The following is a 14,147-nucleotide window of genomic DNA, read 5'->3' as shown; positions in this document are numbered from 1 at the left end:
GTGTGTCCGCAAGGCGAATGGACTCAGCCATCTCTAAGGCTTGGAGACCAAATTGGGAAAAAGCTCTCAGGAGTCCCAGGAACCCAGCTTGGAATGAGCACTCCTGCCACACCTGTGTTTCTTCTCAGGAAACGAGGCAGACCCCTGGTTGAAGAGCCACCCAGATCTACCCTCGGAAGGGGCCCCAAGCTGAGCTCCAAGCCACTGGAATCTGTGCAAAGGTCCATAAGCATTGCATTCAAACAAGCCAGGGCTGCCCCTTCTGCCCGCCTGCCCAGGCCACGGTGTGGACACCATCCTCGCCCAGTATGACTTCTGAGTGGGCTCTCCCTGTGGCCTCAGCCAGGCTGAAGCCAAGATTCTCCCTGCCTCACCTCCTGTCAAATGCCCCCTCAGCTCCTTGACCCTCTGGAAGCAACCCCGACATGCAGAAACTAGGGTCCCTCCAAAGGGACTCCTGGCCAGGCCCTCAAGTTGGTGGTGCCACTCTCTGCCAGGCATCAGTGCTAGGATACGGGCATCAGTCCTTGTCCTCAAGGAAAACCTACCCTAGCTCTTCCCTCCCATACCCTGGGCCCCAGGCTAGGCCCTCAGGACCAAGGGCTGAATAAGGCCCAGTTCCCACACAGATAAGACAAGAAGCAACAACCATAAGTGCCACCACTGATGGACAGACAGATCCCAAGTGGAATATTTGCTCTAGTGGTAGAAGTGTGGGTGGGATTAAGACCTGGAGAGAAGAGAAGAGACAGGCTTTTCCAGGCAGCAGGAACAGCATGTGCAAAGGTGAGAAAGCTGGGCGTGGGGTGACTTCATTGATATCAAGTACCTATAGTCGGAAGCCTCAGCAAAGATGTCTCGTTCCAAGCCCTGGAGACATTCCAACAGAGGGTCACTTGCCTCAGCCGCCTCTATCTTCACCATCGCCGCTGCCTCAGATGCCCAGCTAGGCCTGGAGCAAGCCCTGCTGTAGAACTTGGCTCCCTGAAGGGCCCGCCCTGGGCTAAGCCAGACCAGCTAGAGCTGGGGAAGCGGCAGGTGCCCCTTGGCTGGGCAAGGAGGACTCCAGAGGCTCTGGTGGAAACTCTCACTATGGTCGCAGTGCTCTGGCTGGGATCCTGCGGGCATTGGTGGGGCAGGCACTGCGGCACCTTCCTTCTAGGACAGTGGTTCTCAACCTTCCTAATGCCGTGACCCTTTAATACAGTTCCTCATGTTGTGGTGACCCCCAATTTCATTGTTACAAATTGAACATGATTAAAGCATAGTGACTAATCACAAAAACAATATGTAATTATATATGTGTTTTCCGATGGTCTTAGGCGACCCCTGTGAAAGGGTCGTTCGACCCCCAAAGGGGTCGCGACCCACAGGTTGAGAACCACTGTTCTAGGAGCTCTATCCACTCCAGCCATCTCGAGAGGGGAAGCAGCCCCCAGCCACAAGCCTTTGGGCAGCAGAATGTGGAAAGTTGTTGGTGAGTGGCCCCGGGGCCCTGCACTGAGAATGCCATATCCACAGCTGAATTCCACAGCGCGGGCTGGGGTGATGGCACCCACGCAGCCTGTCCTCACTGTTCCAGGACACAGAAGTCCTCCATCTTGGTCCCAGCCATAGACCACTGTGTGAACTTGGACGTGGCCCTGACCCTCTCTGGACCCAGGCTCTTCTTCAGCCCTGAGGTCCCACGGCACCCGGGCCCTTCCTGAAACCCGCAGGACAAGAGTGGAGATGTGGGGCTTCCAAGATGAGAAAGGAACTGGCCTCTGCCCACTCACAGTGGCTCGCTCTGTGGGATGAGTGGGTCCCTCACCGTTACCCACTTCCTTACGGGCCGCAGCCGGAGCCAAGGGAGCAGGTGCGGGACCTTTCTCAAGGGGCTCGGGACTCAGAGCATCCCTGCTGCGCTCCCAGTGCCATTCCAGCAGAAGTCTCAGGGATCACAGGCAACCCCGGGGGCCCGCCCCCGAGACCACCTCCCCCCCTGACACGGAACTAGGCAAGAGCAGCCATCCCGGGGGCCTGGCGTGCGGTCAGCATCCCAGACATACCACCAGCACCACTAGCTGAGCACTCCCTCCCCAGGCAGCGTCCCAACTGCTGGTCACCAAACATTCCTTTCTCCCAGGAAGAAGAGCCGACTGACCAGCCCAGAAGTGGAGAGCAGCACACGGTGGAAGCATGCCCCGACCCTGCAGGGTCCCACCCCTGACTCACACACACACACACACACACACACACACACACACACACACACACACACAGCTATCTCAGATCAGAACACACACGGTCTGGTTGCAACATGCCCATCAATGGCTGCCCTGGGGAAGAAACAATAGAAGCAGGGGCATAGGGTGGCTTGGACAAGATCCCCCCCACCCACACCCACACATACCCTGTCACCGAGGCACCTACCCAGCACACTCCGGCAGGGACCCAGGCGACTCAGGGCTGCCGCTGCTGCCAGCCCGTCCGCCCGCCCACCCGCCCGCCCAGGTCTCTGCCCGGTGTCCGCCCGGCTCCTCCCGTAGGCGGGCGGGCAGCCGTGTCAGTGGCAGCTCCTGGCGGCCAGCCGCCGGCCGTGTCAAGCAGCTGCCTTCGCAGACAGAGCTTCTTTGTGTCAGCAGAGCTATTTATGGACTTACCCAAGTTCCCCAGGGGAGCGATACCTGCTGGGAAAAGCAGAACCAAATGACCAGGTTCCACCTCCCACATCTAGGTAGCCTTTTCAAAATCCTTGCATCACTCGGCCCTCCCGCCTCCTTCTCCTCCTCCCCCTTCTCGTCCTCCTCCTCTTCCTCCTCTTCCTCCTCCTCCTCCAGAGCTCTTCCCAAACACACACCCTGTCCAGCCAGCTGCCACCACTCTGCAGAGCGCCTGGCTTTCTTTCTTCCATCAGATAGAAAACTCTGTGATTTCCCAAGCCACTTTCATCCGAGGAATCCGGGATGTCTGAAAGAAGAGTCCTCTGCCAGCCCGTCCTTCAGGCTGCGAGGGGCCCAGCTAGTTCCTGGGCTACCCTACCCGCTCATACTTGCGGGCCCTCGCTCCCCTGGTATCTGTGTCCGTCCCCCCTACCCCCTACCCCCCCCCCCGCCCGGCCCCGGCTGGCCCCGGAAGGGAGACGCATCCATCCCTTACCGTGGCACCCACTGGCACTAGGATCCCAAACTGGCGGCACCCCACACACATCCTGAGGGCTCCCCCTGCGGGGGCAGTGCAGAGCCACCAGCCACCACTCAGGCAGGAGGGAGCCAATCACTGAGGCTTCCCTGTCACGCCCCCACCCCCATGCTGCTCTCATCCCAGTGGGTGGCTGCAATTCAACCCAGGGTCCTGCAGCCAACACAGGCTGATTCCGCGAATGCCACGCCCGCCCCGCCTCCGGTGGGAAAGCAGCGGCTGCCGCCTCGGTCCCCTCCCAGCAGCACCAGCCAGTGCAGCGGGACACATGTTTTTATTTAGCACTTTGGTGTACCAAACGCTGGGGAATCGGAGATAGACAGAGAGGGTGGGGCTTCCTCCCCTCAGTCTGATGCTACATTACAACAGCCCAAGAGTGAGGGCCACAGTGAAGGGGACATCCCTAACAGAGAGACCAGGGGGCAGAGGAGAGAGCACGGGACTGGGAAGCAAGGGTCCCCGATTCTAGTTCCAGCTGCAGCACTGGTCGTCTGGGCATCACTGAGCAAGTCCCAGCCTGCCCTGCCCCTTGCTTTCCTCATCTGTAAATCGGGGCTGACCACACTGGACCCGCCCCCCTAGGGGATTAACAGAGGATTCAGTGATCCCGTGCCAGGCACATTCTGAGAGCATGGCCTTCATTAAATTGTTCAATTAATCCCACCAGCCCCTTGTCAGGCAGGGTCTAGTATTACCCTATGAGGAACCCAAGGTACAGAATGGCAGAGGAAGCTGCCCACGGTCCCACAGCTAGTTGGGTGTGGAGCCAGGATTGAACACAGTCGGTCCGACTCCAGGGTGCCCACTCCCAGCCACGGTGCAGCCCCACCACCGCAGGCAGCGGCTTTGCCGGTACAGAGCCATTCGGGGCTGCCGCTATGGCTGCTGCCATTGGTCATCTGATGTGCCTGAGGCCCAAGTTGGGGGTACCCATCCCATAGTCAGCTCCAACCTGAACATGCGTACTGCCAGAGTGGCAGGCACCCTAGGATGTCTGCACAGAAAAAATGGGGCAGGAGGAGTCCCATCCTCCTTTCCTGCCTCACCCCCCCTCGGCCACTCTGGACTGAAGTGCTGTCCCTTTGCCCCTTACTCTCCTTATATTAGTCCCAATGCCTCTGAGTGCCTATCTCTGTCTCTCTATTCCTGTCTCTCTCACACATACAAGTGTGGGCATGCATGCTGGCATAAGGAAATGGCCTTCATTAGGGGAGACCTAGAACAGCCCCCATCCCAACTACACACTCCAGCCGAAGCTGTGTCTTGTCCCTGGGGGCAGAGCCAAGGCAATCCTTGCAGGAAGCTTCCAGATCGGAAGGCTGTCGTCCTGTAGGCTCCTGGGAAGCGGAGCCCCTCCTTGTCCTGAGAAACTAGGAAGTGAGTCTCAGGAGACGGCCAATTCCGATAGGGCTGACTTAATCCCCAGTGGGGCTGATCTGTGGTGGTTGGGATAAGATTTCTTAGGGTGCAGAGCCTGGATATAGGGTTCCTTGATATGAGAGGAGCCCTTGAGCCTCAGCTCAGTCTTTACCTTCTTTTAATTAACAAATAGTTCCAGAGCACCAACTATGTGCCGGGCTCTGTGCCGGGCCTGGGGACTGGGTTCTGCACTCACAAGGCTGACAGTCAGTGAGGGAGGCAGACATCAGCCACACAGTCAGACTAATGAGTCCATAAATAAACATTGTGCCACAGCGGGCAGAGCAGCTCTGCCAACCCCAGGCACTGGAGCCAGAACTGATCCAGAATGCATCCATCAATGCCCTGGACCACGGGATAATCAGGAAAGGGCATAACAGTCAGTGCCTTGAGGCCCAGGCATCTGCCAGGCCAGGCGAGGAGAGCATCTAGTCCAGTGGGTTTCAACCTTCTGGCCCTTTAAATACAGTTCCTCATGTTGTGACCCAACCATGAAATTATTTTCGTGGCTACTTCATAACTGTAATGTTGCTACTGTTATGAATCGTAATGTAAATATCTGATCTGCAGGATGGTCTTAGGCGACCCCTGTGAAAGGGTCGTTCGACCGCCAAAGGGGTCGAGACCCACAGGTTGAGAACTGCTGATCTAGTCTCTAGAGGAGCTCAGGCAGCCATTGCCCTCTGTCTTCCCATGGCTCCAGACACACATCAGAGGGACCCGTGGGCCTGCCCAGTGCACACACAGCCTGGGCAAGGTGAGGGAGTCGCTGACAGCCAGGCTATCTAAGCTGGAGGGCCCTCAGAGATCTTTCACTCCAATTCTCCCGTTACAGCCAGTGAAGCTGCGGCCCAGAGAGGGAAAGCGACTTTTCCAAGGAAACAGAGCAACTCAGCGGCAGGGCTGGGCCCAAGGGTTGCGAACTCCCAATCCAGTGCTCCTTCCATGACCTACGTAAGTGATGGTGCTGCTCGGTGTAGAGAGGGATTGGGACCTAGGGAGCAGTAAGATCCAGGTGGTTCATTGGCCACAGCATTGGCGCCTGGGCCCCACATATTATATTTACCAAACACTTACTTGGCACTTACTATGTGTGAACACTGTTCGGAGCACTTCCTGGTTATTGACTCATTAAATCTTCATAACCCTAGTGGATGTGATATCTAATGAACCCATTTTACAGATGGGTAAACTGAGCATAGAGAGATTCGGAAACCTGCTCAAGGTCACACACCAGTAAGTGCATAGCTATGGATCAAGCCTAATCCACTTCCCACTGTGCCCTGCACTACTGCCTAGAGCAGCCCCTGGGACAGATGGGCCCCCCAGCAACACTGAGAAGCTGGCTGGCTGGACAGCCCAGTCACGCAGGCAAACTTCACACTCCTCACAAGCTGGCAGCAGCTTCCAGGGCTAGGACCAAGAAGGGTCAGTAGGGAGCCAGTGTGTGCACACCTCCCATTTTGGGGGGCAGTACCCCAGGCAGAGCCCAAGGCTCTAGAAAGGCCCTCGAGAGAGGTGGCAGCAGCAGAATGCAACTCAGGTCCCCTGGACAGGCCACTCCCCTGCAGCCCCGACCGTCTCGAGGTTTCCACCATCTTCCCCTGCTGCCTCCGCTGTGTTAAACCTGGTATGTCCAGGCTTGGGTTCCCAAGATCCCATAGTGAGCCCTGCACAGACGGAAACCCACCCACCTGCCCCTGCAGACTCTACCCGGTGGAGGCCAAGCCCCGGTAACGCCCGCCTCAGAGAAAGGAGTGCACCTGCTGAAGGCGTTAATGAGCTTCCCATCCAAAGTCCAGGAGGATGTTGTTCCAGGGCAGGGAGGGGGGTGATGCCACTCTGCAGAAACTGGGCACAAGCCAGGGAGAGGTGCGGTCCCAGGATTCCTGAGCCTATGATAGACTAAGACCAAGCCCCGCCTCCACCAGCAGCGGCTGGGCCTTTCATTATCCCGGGACAATGAAAGGAGCAGGCCTGTGCCTGGGTGTCTAGGGTAACGGAAGCTTGAGCTGGAACACTGTGGCCCCAGCTTCTACAGAGCCCTGCCCATGCCCCAACATGCTACAGAGGAGGCTGGTGACCCTGGGCTGCCCTGTGAAACTGTGGCATTATCTGCGTATACCCTCTGAGCCCAAGCTTTGAATCCACTAACCCACTTAGGAAATTTGGTTTTACTCATTGGGTCTCACAAGCCCTGGTTGTTCTTGTTTTTTTTTTTTTTTTTTTTGGGGGGGGGGTCCTACAGATTCCATGCAGAAAGGCCTTCCCCACCAAAGAGTCAGTCAAGAAACAGTTATTTGTTATTTCCATAACCACTGGATCCCTACTATGTGCTAAAGCCTGTGTTCAGAACTACAGACGCAGGCCGACAGGGAAGCAGCCCATCCCTAGGGTCTGACTCGAAGGTCGGCATGGCTGACCTGGCACTGATGCTGCAAGCAGGCACTATCCTGTCAAGTCTGGCCTCTATGACCCTAACATCAGGGTCTCACACTGCTTGCTAAGGCCCTGCACCTGGCTCTTCCTGGTGGCACTGGCCTTGATCTTGGGGCACATGCTGCCAGTGGTGGGGTGGGTGGGACAGAGCAGGTATCTTCAGGTTCAAACTCACAAGGAGCCTGCAGAGCCCAGGGTAGGTCCCTTCCCCTTTCCTGGCCTCACAGTTAGGTCTCTAAAATGAGACCACACAGGTGTGTCTGGTGGCCCCAGGCCCACTCCTCCCCTTCGATGGTCAGTCCAGGCCCCTCCAGGCTTTCTCACTGACTAGTTTCAGTCTGGTATTTAGAAAGAGCGCAGGCTTTGAAATCCAACAAATCTGAGTGCAAGTTACCTGGGGCCAGTCACTTCAATGGCTCTGAGTCTCAGTTTGCTCATCTATACAATGGGGCTATTACTATCTGCCTCACTGGGCCCTGTGGGGACTAAATGGGGCAGTGTGTATGGATCGTGTGGCACACAATAAGTGCTCAATAAATAAGAGTATCGCTGTTGTGTTGTCATTGTTGTTGTTATCTGTAAAAAGACAGAATTGACCCTCTCAAGGTCAGTGCAAAGAGCAAAGCTAGAAGCGCTATCTGTGGGAGGTCTAAGAGGTAAGGAACTGACATGGTGCCGGGCATCACTAATAGCTGAGAAGCATGAACAGTTATTGAGCAACAGGCTACTATCTTCATCCCCGTCTTACAGATGGGGAAACTGAGGTTCAGAAAGCTTATATGGCAAAAGTAATGGCAAATGGGCAGTACAGCTCCAACACTTACGTTCTTCACCTATGTGTTCTGCCCCCAGTTCATGTTCCCAAAATGTCTCTCCCCTTGCCATCGGCCTCTTCCTCGCAACTGCAGGCAGCAAGGACAATGCCCAACCTGCTCCCGGGAACTATAGCTCCCAGCCACAGCAAGAAGCCCATGTGCAGTGAAAGCCAGGAGACCAAATGTCCTCCCCAGAGAGCTGGCCTTGAGAGCTGTCCCTTCTGGATTCCGACTCCAGCCTGGGTGCATGTTGCAGTCACCTCAGCAGCCTCGGCCTGACCTTGGGCGGCTGCAGTGGTACAGGATGGCCAAGAGCCGTGACCACCTCCCTTCCTGGCTCCAGTCCAGGCAGCCATATGTTGGCCTGAGCTTTCAGGCGCTTGGGAGCAATCCTCGACCCACTGTGCTTGTGCCAGCTCCAGGGACAGGCTGTGTCCTGACTACTTGAGTTCCTGGGAAGTGTTCAGCACAGAGCCACTGGCTCAGATAGGTAGCGGCCAGCCCGTGACCTTGGCTGCTAGATGCGGTTCATCCACACACTCCTTCCGGGCCAGCCCGGCTTGAACTGTTGGGCCTATGCCCAGGCCACCAAATCAGAGACCATAAACCTGCCATCATTACTGCCATAACTAAGGGAGTGAGCCAACACATACGCAGGTAGAACCAAGAGATGGAAGGAGTGAGGCTAATTCTTGGGGATAGTGCTCAAGGTCCTGAACTCAGCTGTACCTGAAGGCTACCCTCCATAAACCCATCAATTCCACTTCCTGGCTGAATCTAATTGGAGGTGGGCTCTTGTCACTTGCAACTGGAAGCCTTCTGACCAGCACTAAGCCTGGTGTCTGACATACAATAGGCACTCTGAAATGATCTGTCCGCCCAGCCCCTCAACAAACATTCCACAAGGAGAAGGTGACCAGGTTTGCTCTTAGGAAGAGTCATCTTGGCTGCTGTTTAGGGAGGTGACTAAAGGGACAGGAGAAGCTACAGGGAGATCCACTAGGAGACATGCATTAGTACCAGGACAGAGATGAAGCCTGAAAGAGGGTGGTTGAGCAGAGGGGGAGGGAGGAAGGAGGAGATCCTCAACTCTAAATTCACTGGGAAACCTTTGATGATCCCATCTCTCTTTGGTCTGGTTTCCTTGGCGGTCTCATTTCCATCATTCTAGCAGCCCTATGTTTCTCCCTCTGTCAACAACGTTTTACTGAAGGGTACTTGGGTCAAGGCAAGGTCTGGGTCAGGTCCGAGGGTTGGATTTGATAAGCAGGGGGTATAAGCAGCTAAGAACATGGGCTTTGGAGTCAGATCCCTGGTTTGGATCATGAGGTGCCTACACCTCATGGTAGGAGACTCTGGACAATCTACTGGACCTCTCTGTTCCTTTGTCTCCTCATCTGTAAAATAATAGTGTTGGGCAAATTACATATGATAGCAGAAGGAAAAAGCACATTCGGTAAATATTAGGTGCCATTATTACTATTACTATTATTTGTAGTAGAAAATCAAGAAAGAGGGAATTGAACACACAGAAGAGAAATCATTCAAAAAATTAAGAGAAAATTTCCCTGAGCTAAGGGAAGACTTGAGTATTCAGAATGAAAGAGCTGAAGTTAGTACCAGGAAAAATTACCAAAGAGAGCAAACAACTAGAAATAATCTGGTGACATTTCCAAATTCCAAAGTGATTGGAAAGAGAACTCTGCTCGTTTCCATAAAGAAACCTGAGGTTCAGAAAGGTTATGTGGCAAAAGCAATGGCACGTGTTCCAACACTGGATGCTGGGATGACAAAGTGCCTGGATCCTCTCCTCAGGAAAAGGGCAAACACTTTCAGACTTACAAACACTGAGAAAGCATGCTACCCACAGACCCTTTCTGGAAAAAATCACTCAAGAAAGCTCTCCAGACAAAAATGAGTCAAAACAAAGTCAAGAAGTCAAGAGTGAGATAGTGAAGTATGTTAGAGACTGAGAAGCAATGAAGCCAGAAACATTTACTCAGTTAAGTACCGATAACGTAATTGAGAAGGTAGATGCAATTTAAACAAATTAGTCTTAAAACATAATAGAACTAATGTTTAAAAACACTAACAATCAGAAACTAAAATTCTAGATGACTTCAGCAATAGTGTGGAGGCGTGAAGAAAAGCAAAGGAGAGTATCGGCCAGCCCACATGCTCATTATGGGTAGTCAGAGGTGAGGACAAACTATTGTAGATCTGGTGTCATTCCTGATATTGAAATGTGTTTGTGGAAAAGTAAGGGTAAACCCACAGGCAGATGAGAGTTAGGGTGTATAACTTCAGAGGAAATTTTGCAGAGTAGTGGAGATTGGTCTTGGGATGTTGACTACTATTAAACCATATGATGAAGCTAGAGTAATTGAGTCTCAACCTGATGTAGTGTTAGACAGACTAATGAGGGAGACAAGAGCATTAAGAAACCCACCCACCTATGTCTGGAAATTTGGACTATAAGAGAGAAAAGGAAAGATGATTCAAAAAATAAGTTTGGGAAAATTATTTAACCATTTAAGGAAAAAATTTAACGAGAGTTCCATCTGACACACTAGGTACTAAATTAACTGAAGATAAATTGAAAATATGAATGTACTTGAATAAAATATAGAGGAATATTTATTATAATCTCAGAGTGTGAAAGGCCTTAGAAAATATAGCCCCCCCCCCCAAAGGCTTGATTATCAAAAGATTTGATTACAAAAAAATGTTAATTTCTGAATGATTAAGGATACTATACATAAAGTTAAAAGACAAATGGCAAACTGGAAAAGATATTTATAACCTATATAACAAGTAAATGGTTAATATTCTAACTATATAAATAAAAGCCCTAGTAGAAAACTGGAAACTGATATGAACTGACAAGCAAAGAAGAAGACATATAAGTGACTAATAAATGTAAAGAGAAATTCAACCTCACTAATAGTCCAACAATTGCAAATTAAAATAAAATATATTCTTTCACTTCTCATACCAACAAAGAATTAAAAGAGCTGTAACACCGAGGATCAGGTAGGGAGCAGGAAAATGGCACTCTCACTCATGTTAATAGGAGCGTGAATTGTACATTTCCCTGAGCTCTCTGTTCCTTGGCTTTCTCATCTGTAAAGTGGGGATGATAAGAATAGTGTTGGGCAGATGACATGTTTAAACAGAAGGAAAGTATTTGCAGAGCACATTGGTAGTGTCACGCTCTGTCCTACAGAAAAATGCCAGAGGATGTAATACACAGGACATTCTTAGGACGTTTATTGCAGCATTGCTCATAATATCAGAATATTGGAAACAGCTGCTTGCACATCAACAGGGGAGTAGCTAAATACATTATGGTCCATTGGCTACTAAGAAGAAGGAGAAAGAACTTTAGGTATGGGTGTAAAAGATTTATATGCTATATTGAGTTTTAAAAAATGAGTTACAGAAACTTTTGTATGATGATATTATTTAGTAAAATAAAACATAGTCTATGTATACATATACAGTTTAGTAATGTTTCAGATTCTTTGTACAAGTATATATCAGAGAACATATATAAGGCTAAATAAATATTTTCATTCGCAAATAGATCTAAACATTTTAATTTCCTCAAATAAGTTTAACAAAAATGTACAAGACCTATAGGGAAAAAAAATTTCTTTTCAAAAGTTCACTTGGGAAATCTTAAAAGAAGATTTGAATAAATGAGGAGACGTAATCCTATTCGTGGATGGAAAGACAGTATTGTATAGACCTCAATACTCCCCTTTTTAATATTATATTTTTAACATAAGCCTAACAAAATCTCAAAGAGATTTTTGGGGAGGGCAGAGAGGAAGTAGGGACTGAATAAAATTATACTAAATTTCACTTAAAAGGATAAATATGTTAGAATAATTCTTTTTTAATTTTAAAAAGAGTAATGAGAGGGTACTTATGCAAACATAATGTAAAAAGCATTGGAACAAATAACTGAGAAAAACAAAAGGTATCCTACCTCATACTATATATCAAAGTAAATTCCAAATAGACTAAAATGTTAAAAGTTGAAAAACAGCCTGACAGGCGTGGCTCAGTGGTTGAGCATTGACCTATGAACCAGGAGGTCGTGGTTTGATTCCAGGTTGGGGCACATGCCCGGGTTGCGGGCTCGATCCCCAGTGGGGGGCACGCAGGAGTCAGCCATCAATGATACTCTCTCATCATTGATGTTTCTATTTCTCTCTCCCTCTCCCTTCCTCTCTGAAATTTAAAAAAAAAAAAAAAGTTGAAAAATAAAACCATTAAGTTCAAGGGAGGTGCAATGTCTATTATATAAACCTTGGGTGACTACCACAAGACCAAAGGAAAAAATATTTTTTAAAATGAACAGATATGATATGAGTCATCAGAAAATGTAATTCACAACTACAATGAGATACTACGTCACACCCAGTAGGATGGGTCTAATTTAAGAAATGGGAAAATAATAAGTGTTAGAGAGAATGTGGAGAAATCGGGATCCTCATACACTGATGGTGGGAATATAAAATCATGCAGCCACTTTAGAAAACAGTCTAGCAGTTCCTCAAAAAGGTAAACATAGAGTTATCATTGGACCCAGAAATTCCACTCCTACGTATATATCCAAGAGAAATGGAAACACAAGTCCACACTAAAACTGTCACACAAACGACTATAGCAGCATCGTTCATAATAGCCAAAAGGTGGAAGCAACCCAGATGTTCATCAAGCGGTAAATGGATAAACAAAATGTGGTAGATCCACGTAACGGGATAATATTCAGCCATAAAAAGGAGTGATACCCATGCTACACCATGGATGAACCTTGAAAACATTATGTGAAATGAAAGAAGCCAGTCACAAAAGACCAAACACTATGATTCTATTTATATGAAATGTCCAAATCAATAAAGACAGAAATGGATTAGTGGTTGTTTATGGCTGGAGGAGATGAGAGAATTGGTGATACTCTCTCATGACTGATGTTTCTATTTCTCTAGATAAAGGTTGATCGCTAAAGGGTATGGTTTCTTTGGGAGATACTGAAAATATTGTAAAATTGATTGTGGTGATGGTACTGAAAACCCACTGAATTGTATACTTTTAGGAGATAAACTGTATATGTGAATAATTTCTTGATAAAGCAACTATCAAAGCAATTTAGAGATATGATTACCCATAAATAAAAAACATTTTTAATTTTAAAAATGAGAAAAAATAAAAGACTAACACAAATGTCCTCATTATATAAAGAACTCCTGATTAAACTATACACCACCCAATAAAAAATGAACAAAAATACCTTGAACATGCTACTCACAAAACATAAGTAACAAAAGTGCATATAAATAAATATTCAACATCTCTAGTAATCCAAAAATGAGCCTACTAAAAGAAATGTAACAATGCACAGTGTTGGTGAGGGAGTGGGGAAATGGGCATTCTCTTACCCAGACTGGTTTAGTTTGCTGGGGACTAAAGGGTTTCCCAGGAAGCGGAACTTTCGGTGGTAAAAAGGCAACGTTCTGGGCAAAGCAGGATAAATCAGTCAATCTATAGTACTGGTTATATAGCACAACCGATCTGGAGAGTCACTGGCAACAGATATCAGGAACCTTTTTTACAAATACACACTCTTTGACATGGAAATCCTACTACCAGGAACTTATTCCCACAAAATATTCATTCATTCATTCATCAAATATTTGTGGAGGGTCAATCATTTGCACTAGATGCTGGAGATACCAATATATACCCACAAGGATTTGTTAAATATCAAGTTTTTGTAAAAATGGAAACAACCTAAATGTTAAACTTCTGGAAACTATTTAAATAAAGCCTGTTTCATCTATACCAGGGGTGGGGAACGTCCGGCCCATGGGCCGTATAAGGCCCGGGAAATCATTTCATCTAGCCCTGCCAAGGCATTAGAGGTATGTTAATTAAATTTTTGACCAAATATAGCAGGCTAATTTTTAAGTTGATAATTTTGTATGGCCGGAGAATGATGCTATAAATATCCAAATGGCCCTTGGCAGAAAAATGGTGCCCCACCCATGATCTACATAATGAAATATTCTGCAGGCACTAAAAATGATGCTGTAGAGGAACATTTATTGACATGGAAACATGGATACACTACATTGTTAAATGGGGGAAAAAACAAGTTTGAAAATTGTGTGCACTAGTAACTACAATTTGCAAATCAGATATGTGTGTGTATAAACAATTGCCTGACAGGATATACCCAAAAATGTTAACAGTGGCTATCTCTGGGTGTTGGGATTAAGG

At 48.8% G+C, this 14,147-nt stretch overlaps 1 protein-coding gene across 7 annotated transcripts in view; it reads right to left on the bottom strand.

Moving 5' to 3' along the window:
• RGS3 (regulator of G protein signaling 3) overlaps positions 1 to 14,147 on the bottom strand; it is a 113,572-nt gene that overhangs the window by 29,803 nt on the left and 69,622 nt on the right. Inside the window, exon 1 of one of the 7 annotated variants that reach the window (XM_036329763.1) lies at positions 2,646 to 2,731. The exons of 5 other annotated variants lie outside the window; for them this stretch is intronic. The gene's annotated coding sequence lies outside the window, so the exon portion shown is untranslated. Of the gene's footprint in view, positions 1 to 2,415; positions 2,557 to 2,645; positions 2,732 to 14,147 lie in introns of those variants that run through there. One more of the 7 variants, XM_036329762.1, reaches the window with a different exon arrangement.

This window comes from Myotis myotis, unplaced genomic scaffold (genome assembly GCF_014108235.1).
Source record: "Myotis myotis isolate mMyoMyo1 unplaced genomic scaffold, mMyoMyo1.p scaffold_m19_p_12, whole genome shotgun sequence".
In the NCBI taxonomy this organism is placed as follows: Eukaryota; Metazoa; Chordata; class Mammalia; order Chiroptera; family Vespertilionidae; genus Myotis; species Myotis myotis.
The sequence above is the reverse complement of the archived record's forward strand: the minus strand, read 5'-3'. Positions and strand labels throughout refer to the sequence as shown.